General features: G+C 37.6%; 1 long non-coding RNA gene and 1 pseudogene across 2 annotated transcripts in view; one reads left to right on the forward strand and one right to left on the reverse strand.

The window, feature by feature from the left end:
- The window catches only part of LOC111338959 (uncharacterized), a 19,495-nt gene extending 14,489 nt beyond the window's left edge, over window positions 1-5,006 (forward strand). The window contains exon 2 of the long non-coding RNA XR_015998288.1: window positions 4,172-5,006. This is a non-coding gene — a long non-coding RNA (uncharacterized LOC111338959). The remainder of the gene's footprint in view (window positions 1-4,171) is intronic.
- Window positions 1-6,733, reverse strand: part of LOC148735361 (uncharacterized) — a 7,811-nt pseudogene extending 1,078 nt beyond the window's left edge. The window contains exons 1-8 of the transcript XR_015998289.1: window positions 6,019-6,733; window positions 5,252-5,403; window positions 5,032-5,142; window positions 4,768-4,914; window positions 3,733-4,420; window positions 2,684-2,925; window positions 2,270-2,445; window positions 1-1,536 (exon numbers count right to left, since the gene is read on the reverse strand). The exon at window positions 1-1,536 is cut by the window's left edge and continues 1,078 nt beyond it. The product of XR_015998289.1 is annotated as an uncharacterized LOC148735361 (transcript). The remainder of the gene's footprint in view (window positions 1,537-2,269; window positions 2,446-2,683; window positions 2,926-3,732; window positions 4,421-4,767; window positions 4,915-5,031; window positions 5,143-5,251; window positions 5,404-6,018) is intronic.
- Between the last annotated feature and the right edge of the window lie 4,568 nt (window positions 6,734-11,301).

Raw genomic sequence — 11,301 nt, forward strand, 5'->3', positions numbered from 1 at the left:
ACTGTTGATGACTGACCATTTCTGACTGTTGATGACAAACTTTTGCTGACTGTTGATGACTGACCTTTGCTGACTGTTGATGACAAACTGTTGCCAACTGTTAATGACTGACCTTTGCTGACCATCAGTGACAAACTTTCGCTGACTGTTGATGACTGGCCATTGCTGACATGTGTTGTTTGGCTTTTGCTGAGTGTTGAGGACTGACCACTGCTGACTGTTGTTGATGGACTCACAAGGACTTTTGTTATGTGACAATCACTAACTGTTGATGTCTCACTGTTGCTGATTGTCCATAGGAGACTGTTGCTGACTTTCGATGATGGGCAGTTGCTAAATGTTGATAGCTGACTGTTGCTGAAATGCTCCTCTTTCACTTCGATAGATTGTTTTTGCACACCTTGCATTTTTGAAGAAGGAGAAATGCATCTTTTTGGTATGTTAGTTGCATGGGGAGCATGAATGCTTTCCTGCTTTTCGTGATCGTTACCAAGACGAGATTTTTTCTCTTTGGAGATAATGTATTCCCTTAGAGTAGCATAAGGATCATTGCTTGTTTTAGTTTCATTTTGGACATGGTGGTTCTGTTCTTCAGTGCGCTGTTTCTTTGGTGAAGAGGGGTGTTTAGAACCTTTCTTTCGTTTAAGAACACTCTTTGAGTTGGACCTCTTGGCTTGCATGCTGTTAACAGGAACTTGAACTTTGTAGTGTTTTTGCATCATAGATGCAAATTCTCCAACTCTGTTCCGAAATCTTCTTTTCTTTGGGCGCACAGGTAGTGGCAGGTAATTTATAAAGGATGATTGGAGTTGTTTCTTGCTACTTTGTTGATTAATCAATGTTTGTGATGAGTTTTCCTTTTCATCAATAGTTTGAAAAGTTGTGAACTTATTGAGTAAGACTTCAAGAGAACTGTTTAGGTCTTTGAGGACACTTTCATCTTCAATATTGTATGTCAGAGATGTTAGTCCTTTAAGTTTCTCCCTACATATTATTGCCTCTTGCCTGATTTGGCTTTCAATACCTTTTATTTTCTGTTGTGGGACTACTGCTTTGTCATCTGGCTGTTTTTCTGGTATCTCTTCATCAAGAACATTGTCATTTTCTTTGTTACTTTTGTATTTAGTAAAATCAGCAAACACATGCTCCTTGTCTAGTGAGAGATAAGGGTTTTCGCGATATTTTTCTGGTAATGTATCCCACTGCCAGGTGGGGAAGTAGTTGAAAATTGCAAAAAAATGCTTGCATAGCAGGCCAGTATGGCAAAAATCAGGACAGCTGCAATGTGGCATTACATCCCTGGAACCAAAAGACAGATTGTACCAAGTGTTTATTGAGAGTGATCTCACTTGGAATTGACCAACTTCTGTGTCAGTGCAAACTTCCTTAATGTGGTGAGGTTCCACTTCAACAGCTGATCTTATTCTCTGTCTGCAATGGTTAATAAACGGTCTGGGTTTATTGTGCAAGTATTTTGGCACATCTGAGTTGTAACGCCTGTACTGTTCACTGCATTTTGTATTGAGCTCCACATACCTGGAAAATTAACAGCTTTTTAATGTGCTGTTTCTAATGTATTGATATCAGACTTACATATTTCAGATTTGTCACATTATTTAAGTGGCTGAGACCTATTTCCAGCACACTCCAGCACATACTTTGATTGTACCATAGTACTCATCTTTATCAGTTTATGCAGCTATAATACTGTTTCCAAACTAAAATGCAACCCTTACTTAACAAAAGTAATTATGATCATTTTCTTGACATAATAGGTGAACAACATGGAGTAACCTGTGGCTTTAACTGGTTATAACTCAAAGACAAGCTTTTATTATCAAATTTTAATCAGTATCCTAAGATGTAACTTGAAAACTTTAAAAATATATTTTGGAAGCTATCTTAAATAATTCAAAATTTGAGGTGTAATGTAGCATAATGATGATAGATCAATAATAAAAAGAGGGGTCACAGCTGAGCTTGTTTTTGAGTTCTAACAATAGAAAGCTAAAATGAGGTGTGTTTTCAATAGGCTATAATGTTGCTAGTAACCTGTTTTGCCGAGAAAATTATTGTAACTTTTAAGCAAGGATGGTGCATTCATTTGGTTCCAGTAATAATAGCATCAACTGATAAAGAGTGGAAATATTGATCCATCAAAGTATACATGGTGGAATGTACAGAGAAAAGGTTTGACCCACCTTAATACATACAGTGAGCATGGGAATTTTTTGAATTTGCTAACTGCACTTCTAGTATCTACTTGTACCTTCTGTATTTGTCTGGTAAAAATTCCTCAATTAATGTTGTAATCATCCCACTGAGGCTGTTGTTATTTCAGTCCTTCAGGTACTGGTATTTCAAGGACTCATTCTGTCGCTCAATGCCATTGTTGGTGTTGATATTTAACATAAATCTGTCTCGCCTGAAAGCCCACACCCATCGCTGTAATGTTAAACAAAGTACAGGAAACTTGAACTTTTAAATGAATTGGTGTTGATGCATGTTAACAGCTCACAGTATCAATTCATGATTGCTTATACATGAATAAGTTAGAAAAGGTTGTGCATGTCAGGTAAAAAAGAGGTAAGCCTCCAGAGGCAAGTTTTTGTTCTGTTCATACTCACAGGGTATCACAGAGAAGTGAAAAACTATGTGCGGTGGGCAATATTTCATTTCTTACCTCAGACTCTATGAGCCAAGTTTTTTCAAACCACTTCCTGAGCTTGGGATTAGCCCGCCAAAGTGCACTCTCCTTGAGGGAAGACAAATTTATTTCAAACAACTCTTCTGTTGATGATTTTGCAATGTTACGTAGCAATGATAGGACCTCTTCTCTGTTGTCAGTCAACCCATTTTCAGACTTTCGTAGCCATCTTTCCCAGCACTGTTCACGATGGAAGTCACAAATATATGTAGTTGTATCTGTTAAACCAAATTAAAAGGGAAAATTCATGTACATTTACATTTGAGAGAGTTGGTACATTAGTCATTTGAAAGATTAGATAATTAAGCACTATGTAGGAGGTAACCCCTATGGTATCAGCCTACTGTAAGCTTAACTTTGTAGTTTTGCCTACGTGGAAATATCTACCGCTACTTCTTTAACTGAAGACCTAAGTACTAAGGTTCAAATGTATGCCCTTGTTTTCGAATCCCAAGGATGGATCAAGGGTATTAGGATTGTATAGTTGTTACTTTAACTCTTTCAACATCTTGCAAGCATTTTTAATGAGCAGGGCCTAATCTAATGAAGCCTTGCACAAACATACGTCTGTAACTTCTTCACAACTTTATAGCAACCTATTTTAAGTAATAATTTTAATTCATGCACCATTTTTGTCATACTGTTTAGTATCTGCTTTCCTTGTTTCTCTTTTTCTAATTTTCATATTGGTCATGTAGCACCGTGCTACCATCATTTTTATATTTTTGATTCAGTAATATATATATTTTTAATTAGTATGAAATGTATGTCATATTTAGGTAATTTTGGAACCACCAGTGAAACCTGGTAGTTTGTCACCCTTTCTAATTAAAGTCTTACTGATCAGTACACTCTACTGAAAACAATTCAAGTTAAGTAAAGCAAGGTTTTGATTAAAAAGAGAATTGTAAAGTTTTCTTACTTTGATTCGATTCTCCCTAGGGACTAAGTTTAGTTTGCTACAATTTCAATGTAGGTTCTCTCACTTTGTAAACATTAGACCTTTATTAATAAGTCATTGTTACCTTTGAATGTGCTCTCAATGGCATGGATCTCCTCATGGCAAAAGTCAGTCATAAAGAATTTGGGTTTCCAGTTGGCATTCCAGTCATGGAAGATTGTTAGTGCTTCCTGTATTAAAGCTGTGGTTTCCCTTTGAATGATGAAAGAACCAACAACTATGTAATTTACATTTGTCTTCACCACTAGAAAAAATAGAGGGAGCTCATATCGCATTGTCTTGTATGTTGCGTCAAGAAAGGTGATTTCATCTCCATAACGGACCATAAGATTTTTCTGCCAGGCTGTTTGATGAGCAAATAGAAGATCATCTTGCATACAAGTTCCATCTTTGTCATCACTGTTGCTTTCAGCATAGATTGATGACAATGATAGTGCACAGGGTCTAAAATAGAATGAATCTTGAGGTTTCTCTTGATGCCAACTTTTAATTTTCTTTTCAAGGTTCTCCTGATCAGTTTTGGACAGCAGTTTTTTCACTGAGGCCTGGTACATGTGGTTCCTTACATCCACATCTGTTGGATAATATCGTCTATTTGTAGATGATGGTGGAGTTTCCTCTGGGAACAGTTCAGTCTTTACAAATTGCCGAAGATGTCTTTTCATCTCGTCCACAGTTTTCACACCTTCGCCAACAAGCTCTCCGATCTTGTGTACAAGCCTTTTGTCAATGGGCTGCAGAATACCACCAACCTGGTTTTTTGATTCATGAAGGAAAAAATGAAAATGGGACCACAATTTTTGAGAAAGATATATCAAAACTGTTACGCTGATAGTTGTAGCTACTAGTAAAATGCCAATTTAATTATTCAATGGGACAGAACAACTTTAACAAGCGAATAAGTCAAAATTATGTTCTTTAGTAAAATTCATTTATATGTAGAATTTTATCAACCTCTAATTCAGTCCAAGGCAACTACTTGTTAAGCCTTCACCTGTGTAATCGGCCATTATACAAACAAAGAAGCCAAAACAAAAATTATTAATATAATCGTTATTAGGCTAACTTGTGACAGTTATTTTCATTGGCATCAACAAACCTTTCCAATGATGTGATCCCTGTGTTCATCCCCTTTTGGTAATTGGATATATATTCTACGTTCAAACTCTGGTTTCTGACCATCAGTTATATCAGTCTTGAGCTTTTTGGACATGTCTCTTCTTAGTCTTTCTGTGTTCTCCCTGATCTATGTAATTAAGCCAAAACAGAAATAATCATTCAAATTAAGAGACCTTCTTTTACTGAGCAGGAATAAAATATCAAATTTATGGATGTAAACAGTATGGTGATTGCAGTTTTGTACCTTGTAATTGTAATACTTTACCACTTCTGATAACCGAATACTTGCTGGGCAACCAAACTTCATTGTGTCTTGAGGTAAAAACCGCTTCCTTGTAAAGGAGTGATCATCAATCTGTAAATAAAAAATTGATATTTTAAGCCCCTTGCCTCTTTGTGTTAAAAGCACAAAAAGGTTGTACGTAAAAGGATAATGTAGACTTTGTTAGTCACAACCAAAATACCTTGTTTTCAGCATGTTTTGCTTTAAATGACTTTTTCCTGTCTGGCCCATGTTGGCAGTCAAACACCTTGGTGGCAATTATACTGAAGGGTACTCCATCAAATGGAATTTTATCATCCTTAAAATACACTTTCCTTTGCCTGGCAAAGGGATCTGTGCCGTGGAAACAAAGGAGACCTTTCATTACATTTATGTTAATTATAATCTCCATTGCATCCTGGTGTGCTACCTACACTACTTTCAACCCAATTTATGTCACAGCTTTTCCAGCTACTATTTCAGAGATTCAAAGAATGATATTTCATTCATGCATGGATGGATGGATGGATGGATGGAAAACTTCATTAAGAGTGTCAATAACCTAGCTAGGGAAGATCCCTTACTAATTAGTGGACACAAGAAAGGAAAAAAAAGGTGCTGTTTACATTAATATTTATATAACGACTAAGAGAAATTCTATAGTTACCTAATAACAGGATTTATGAGAAAAATATTTAAAACTTATGATAGATTGATAAATTCATCAAGCTACTGAAGGGATAACGCTGTTTATAAGACCCCCTCTCATGCCCACAACATATATTCACATCACTGTACCACCCACACTCTGTAATTCTATGTTTAGTGCTTGGTTAGATACACTTACTGATCAGGACATAATAGAATGGCTAAAAGAACTTTCCATAATTATTACTCTTATTGTTATTTTAATGTGTTGATAATTAAGGTTATTATTTTCGCAATTTTTTATGTCTTTTTTTGTCTTACCTCCAGCTCCAAACATTTTGTCGGATTTAAAACAAGAGAATTTTGATGTAGTTTCCAGTTCATATTCCCTCAGTACAGCCATAGCTTCTTCAACTGATTTAACGTAGCCAACATACTTGTTTGTTGAACCTCTTAACATTGCCTGCCAAGTACATTTGGATTCAGTAGCATTGTCGTTCTTACTTTCTAAATGCATGCCTTCAGCTAAACCGCTTTCTTCAGCATTTGCTGGCAAAGCCATAACAAACACTCTGTAAACTTCCAGATCTCGCGGACGAGGAAACCTTATTATAATTTCCTTTCGAAAAAGCCCGCCAAACAACAATTGGTTGCGGGAAAATCTTCGAAATTGCGAGAAAGCCATTCGGCACATTACCGAAAATTTTCGTGCTCGATCGCCTGTTGCCGAACGTCAGTTTCATGGATGGAAAGATACACAGGTTGTCACGCCATCTATCAAACTGACGTTGTTCCGCCTTTGGAATCTAAACAGCTTTACCCTGGAAAAGAATACCCCAAGTTTTCAAGATTTATTGAAATATATCAGAAGCCTGTTTTATGAACCAAGCGAAACAAAATATGCCCCTGAAAAGCTCACAAAACGATGGGAATCCGGCAGGATCATCCGTCATGTTTGTTTTCACGAGAAGGTTTCGACGCATTAACCGAAGATGTTCACGGGAGATCATATGACGTCACGTCAGTTTGGTGGATGGAAATAAGTGACGACCCTCTGCTCAGCTGTGGTATTTTCCATCCCGGGAAATTCCGCTGACCGGAAATCATTATGAATCGAGTGTTCAAAGTGTCACGTCCACGTTAAGTGAAACACTATCATTCTCGACACCAATCTCGCGTTACTGAAGTGCCGAGGACAGTGATGCCATTTGCAAGCAGCATTTATTAAGCAGGAGGTTCGTACAGTCAGTTTGGTCTGTAGCTAAAATTATATTGAGGTTGACTTGCCTAAGATAGCTTTGCTAGACGAGGCAATTTCCTTTAAAGTAGAAGGTTGTTCGTTGGTCGTAAAATCTACCGAGTGCGCTTCGAATGCTTCGACACATCCATGTCTTTCTTTGTCCGCTGAAAACAACAAACTGAACTTGGTTTCTTTCGTGCTTGGGCAATTTTGAGACGTTTCCAATACTTGGGAAGGGAAGGGAGTGGAAGATAGAAGATATCTTTGAACACAATGCGTGTCTTGTCTTGCGTGATGGCCCCCCTTTGCAAGACTAATAAATGTAGATGTAGAATGCACCCGAGAACACGATGCACCCGAGATTGACAGCTTCATGTCGGGGTAACACCGTCATTTGTGATCGTTTGATTATAAGACTTCTCAATTTCACTTTGCTTAGCTTAAACCGTCAGTTTTCTCGACAAATGTTTTTATTTTCTTTGAGTAGTGGAGTTTGTACATGCGATAAGAAACAGCTTCATCGTTTGCTCATTTCGAACAGAGCAGTAGTTCGAATTTGCATGGAACGTGCAAATAACACCTCGGCGGCTCTCACGATTAATCAAAGAAGTAAATGAGAGTACAACATTTGCGTGTATTCTGGTGTTTCAATGTGAATACAAATGGTAAGTTTCTTCTAGAAAGTAACCAACAATCCTCTTTCGCTTGAAAAAAAAATTAAAATGGCATTTGTTGATAAGCAAAACCAAAGCGCTCTCCAGGGTTCGGTGACGAGAGATTCCAGGGAGAACTGGAACGTGGTTTTCTTTACTAACGAATGGTACAAGCTCTGATGGAACTAAGTCTCGGTATTGTTAGGTTTTTCCGCAAAGTGATGAGATTGTTGTTACATTATCCAAGCACTCCTAACAGGAGTCACAAGATGGTAGATGCGAATGATATATGATGACGTATGGGATAATCATAAGTCACCCCGGTTCATTATTTGTTCTTGTTTGTCGCCAACTGATAACATGAAACCATAATGTAACACAACATATCCCCATACGTATTATCCCCATACATATTACTTTTTTGAGAACTGTGTCATTGTCAGTCGCAAACTGTTGACTTTGTCTGAGGATGAATTGTCCCAGAAATCATCTGAAGCCTCTGTGGATAGTGAACATCCTGTAATCTATTGAAATAAATAATCTAAATTTTCAAAATTCAATCAAGGTTAGAATCTCATTTGGTACCTTTATACAATGTAGTTCAATGTTTAGATCAGTCAATCAATGTTTTTTAAATGCTCTGCTGAACTTTAAAGTGCCCCTGAGATGAAAATTGACCATTTTATTTTGGGCTAATTTTTTATTTACAGAATTTTGAATTGGGTTAAAACCCTTTTTGCCATTAAAAACTCAAAACAAACCTTGAATGACCAATTTTTACAGCTTTAAAGTTGTCCAGAAATCGTCCGCCATTGCTGAAAACATGTTCCAACCAAGCCCGCAATTGTACAGCAGAAAAGGTCATCATGACATCAAAGGCTCAACAAACTTATGCTTTGCTTTGTCACAACTCTCGGTGTTCACTGCAAAGAGAATCATACATATTACTTTTTTGAGAACTGTGTCATTGTCAGTCACAAAATGTTGACTTAGTCTGACGATGAATTGTCCCAGAAATCATTTGAAGCTTCTGTGGATAGTCTTGCGCTGGCAAACAATGAATTTTTGCTGTGCAAATAAAGATAAATACAGAACGGCATGAACTCCCCATATGACTTTTGTGGTTGTATCGCTTTGTCACCTTCGAATTGTACTTTTGCTTGCTATAAGGGATTTTCCTTTTTTGTTAGAAATGATTGAGTGATATATAAAATTTGTTTTCGGCAATGGCTGATATCAATCTCACATAAATTGGTCTGATTTCACATTCTTTTGTCATGGGTGTTGGGATGAATTTGAGACCCCTTGATAGCTTGCTGACTTGGCTGTCAGAAGGTTGATAGTTTAGAGCCACCTTTAACGAACCACCTCCCGGTTAGCTCAATTGGTTGAGTGCCAGACTGTTGTGTGGGAGGTCGAGGGTTCAAGCCCCGGCCGGACCAACACTGAAGGTCTTAAAAATAACCTAGGAGAATGTGCTACCTTTCTATATATCAGCAAGAAATGGATAGACATTCTAGTCTCCTCGGATAAGAACGAATAAACCGTAGCTCCCGTCTCCTGCATCTATTAGTTAATTTGGTTAGGCAGGGGACGTTAAAGAACCCAATCATGAGATTACTGTGATGTGGTCTGGCCTGTTTACTGGGAATTGGGGGGTGGGGGCATCTGTTAGATTCACCTTCTGTTGATTGTAAACTGCTTAGCAGTCTGGTAAAGTCCCCCACACAGTGTTGTAAAGCGCCACGGGGTTAGGATATGAGCGCTATATAAATAAAAGTTACTATTATTATTATTATTAAGAGGTGTTTTAAGAAATTTTCATTTTCTCAGTTTTTTGGCTGCAAGCCTACATTTTAAAGTGTTTCTACGCTCTGTGTCTTAAGCTGTTTATTCTACTTTGGCTGATATTAAAGCCACCTATTTTTAGAGTCGGAGCACACAATTATATTTTTCATCTCTTTTATATAAAAGTGAGCTCTTTGAGGTGAGAAATCTCATTCCTCAACTGGGCTATTTTATCATACTTATTTACAATGTTCACCAAGTACTTTTCTTTCTGTTAGATATTCTGCCAGAGAGTTGTTAAAGTTGGATATTGATCAGCGCATATGGTAAAGGTGACAAAACCCATGGAGGTTCATAGACTTCACTTTCGTGGAGATCACACTGAGGATGATTTTTCTCATCCCTTTTGAACGGTAAGCACTGAACCCAACAGAATTCTTCACCTAGATCCTTCAAAGTACACAGCTCTCTTGAAACATTCCTCCGAGAAGTGTTCGGAGTAGATCACAACTATTCCTGCAGGATTGAAGTTTACTCTGTGAATTCACAAAAATCGCAACCGTTTTTCCCACTCTGATCTATTGCAATGCTCCGATGCAGAGAAATACCTGCAGCAGGGTCTGCACGATTACTTCAGCTTTGAATTATGCATCGATGCCTTGTCATTTTTGTTTAGTTTTTGTAACAAGCACTCTGTTATGTTTGCTTGACATTTTGCCATGTGAGATTTTCGTGTTGAGCCTTTGACGTCACTTCCTCTGAGTTCTGCGATCAACTTCTGGAACATGGTCAAATAATGGCAGATGCGAAATAGCAAATTTAATGGCTCGAAAAAAGATATTTCTGGTGCTTGGCCTAGACTGAAATTTGGCAGAGTAGGTGAAGGAGACATACCGAACAGGAAAATAAAGAAAGTGATGTACGAAACTTTTGATCTCAGGGGCACTTTAACACACAGTCTTTCAATGAATGAATGAAAAATCTGTTATTGATTAATTAAACCAAACACTTGCAGACATGTGCAAGTTTACACTACAGTATCTAAAAAGTATCACTTACTTTACAAACATTAAACTAGATGAAGTTTAAAAGCGATCTATTAACAAAGCAGCACTTAAAGTGCTCTGTGCAAATATAAGGTAGGATATTGTCATGACCATGTTGACGTAAAGATTGATGTGTACGTTTGTTTGGAAGGAAATCTGTTAAAGAATGTGTATCTGTAGCTGTGATTTTTTCCCATAGTTATCTATTCCTAGTTTGAATTACATCACTGATGAATATGTACTCTTTGGTGTAGCCATATTTCAGTGATCTGGGGGCTTCTTCTTGGGTTGTGAATATGTTGAATTGTGGTCTTGTACTTGGCCTCCTTTCTAATGGATCATTTGTGGGATAGTGCTTGGAGGTTCTGGTTGTATCTTAATGTTTTGCCAGATTAAGGAATATCTTGGGCTGAGGATGTGGAGTGTGTAGAGCCCTCCCTAAGTTGGAGCTGTTAACTGACCCCTTGATTTCTTCATATGGTTACCTGTATCTTCCATATGTGTTAGCATTGGCAGTTTTGACTGTTTGACCTTTCGTTGAGGTGCTTTGTACCTACCTCCTTGTCCCACACCTTCTTTCCAGCTGTGAATGGTTTTGTCAACACTACATCATCTTCCAAAAGTTGTGCAAGGTCCTTGGCAGATTTGTTTTAGAGTTCTATCTGCTTCTCATGCTGTATTCAAGGGGCAGTCACTCATATGTCTGGTAAAACTGAATTTTCCAAAGGCTCCAACCCCTAAAAATGTGCATCTTTGTTTGCAAAGCATAATGGCTTTGTCTGAAATTACTCTTACCAGTATAAACAGATTACAAGTTAAAATGTTTTAATTTGCTCTATGAGCTAGCTCCAAAGCTATGGAAATTAATCTCTGGGCA

This window comes from Stylophora pistillata, chromosome 3 (genome assembly GCF_964205215.1).
Source record: "Stylophora pistillata chromosome 3, jaStyPist1.2, whole genome shotgun sequence".
NCBI lineage: Eukaryota > Metazoa > Cnidaria > Anthozoa > Scleractinia > Pocilloporidae > Stylophora > Stylophora pistillata.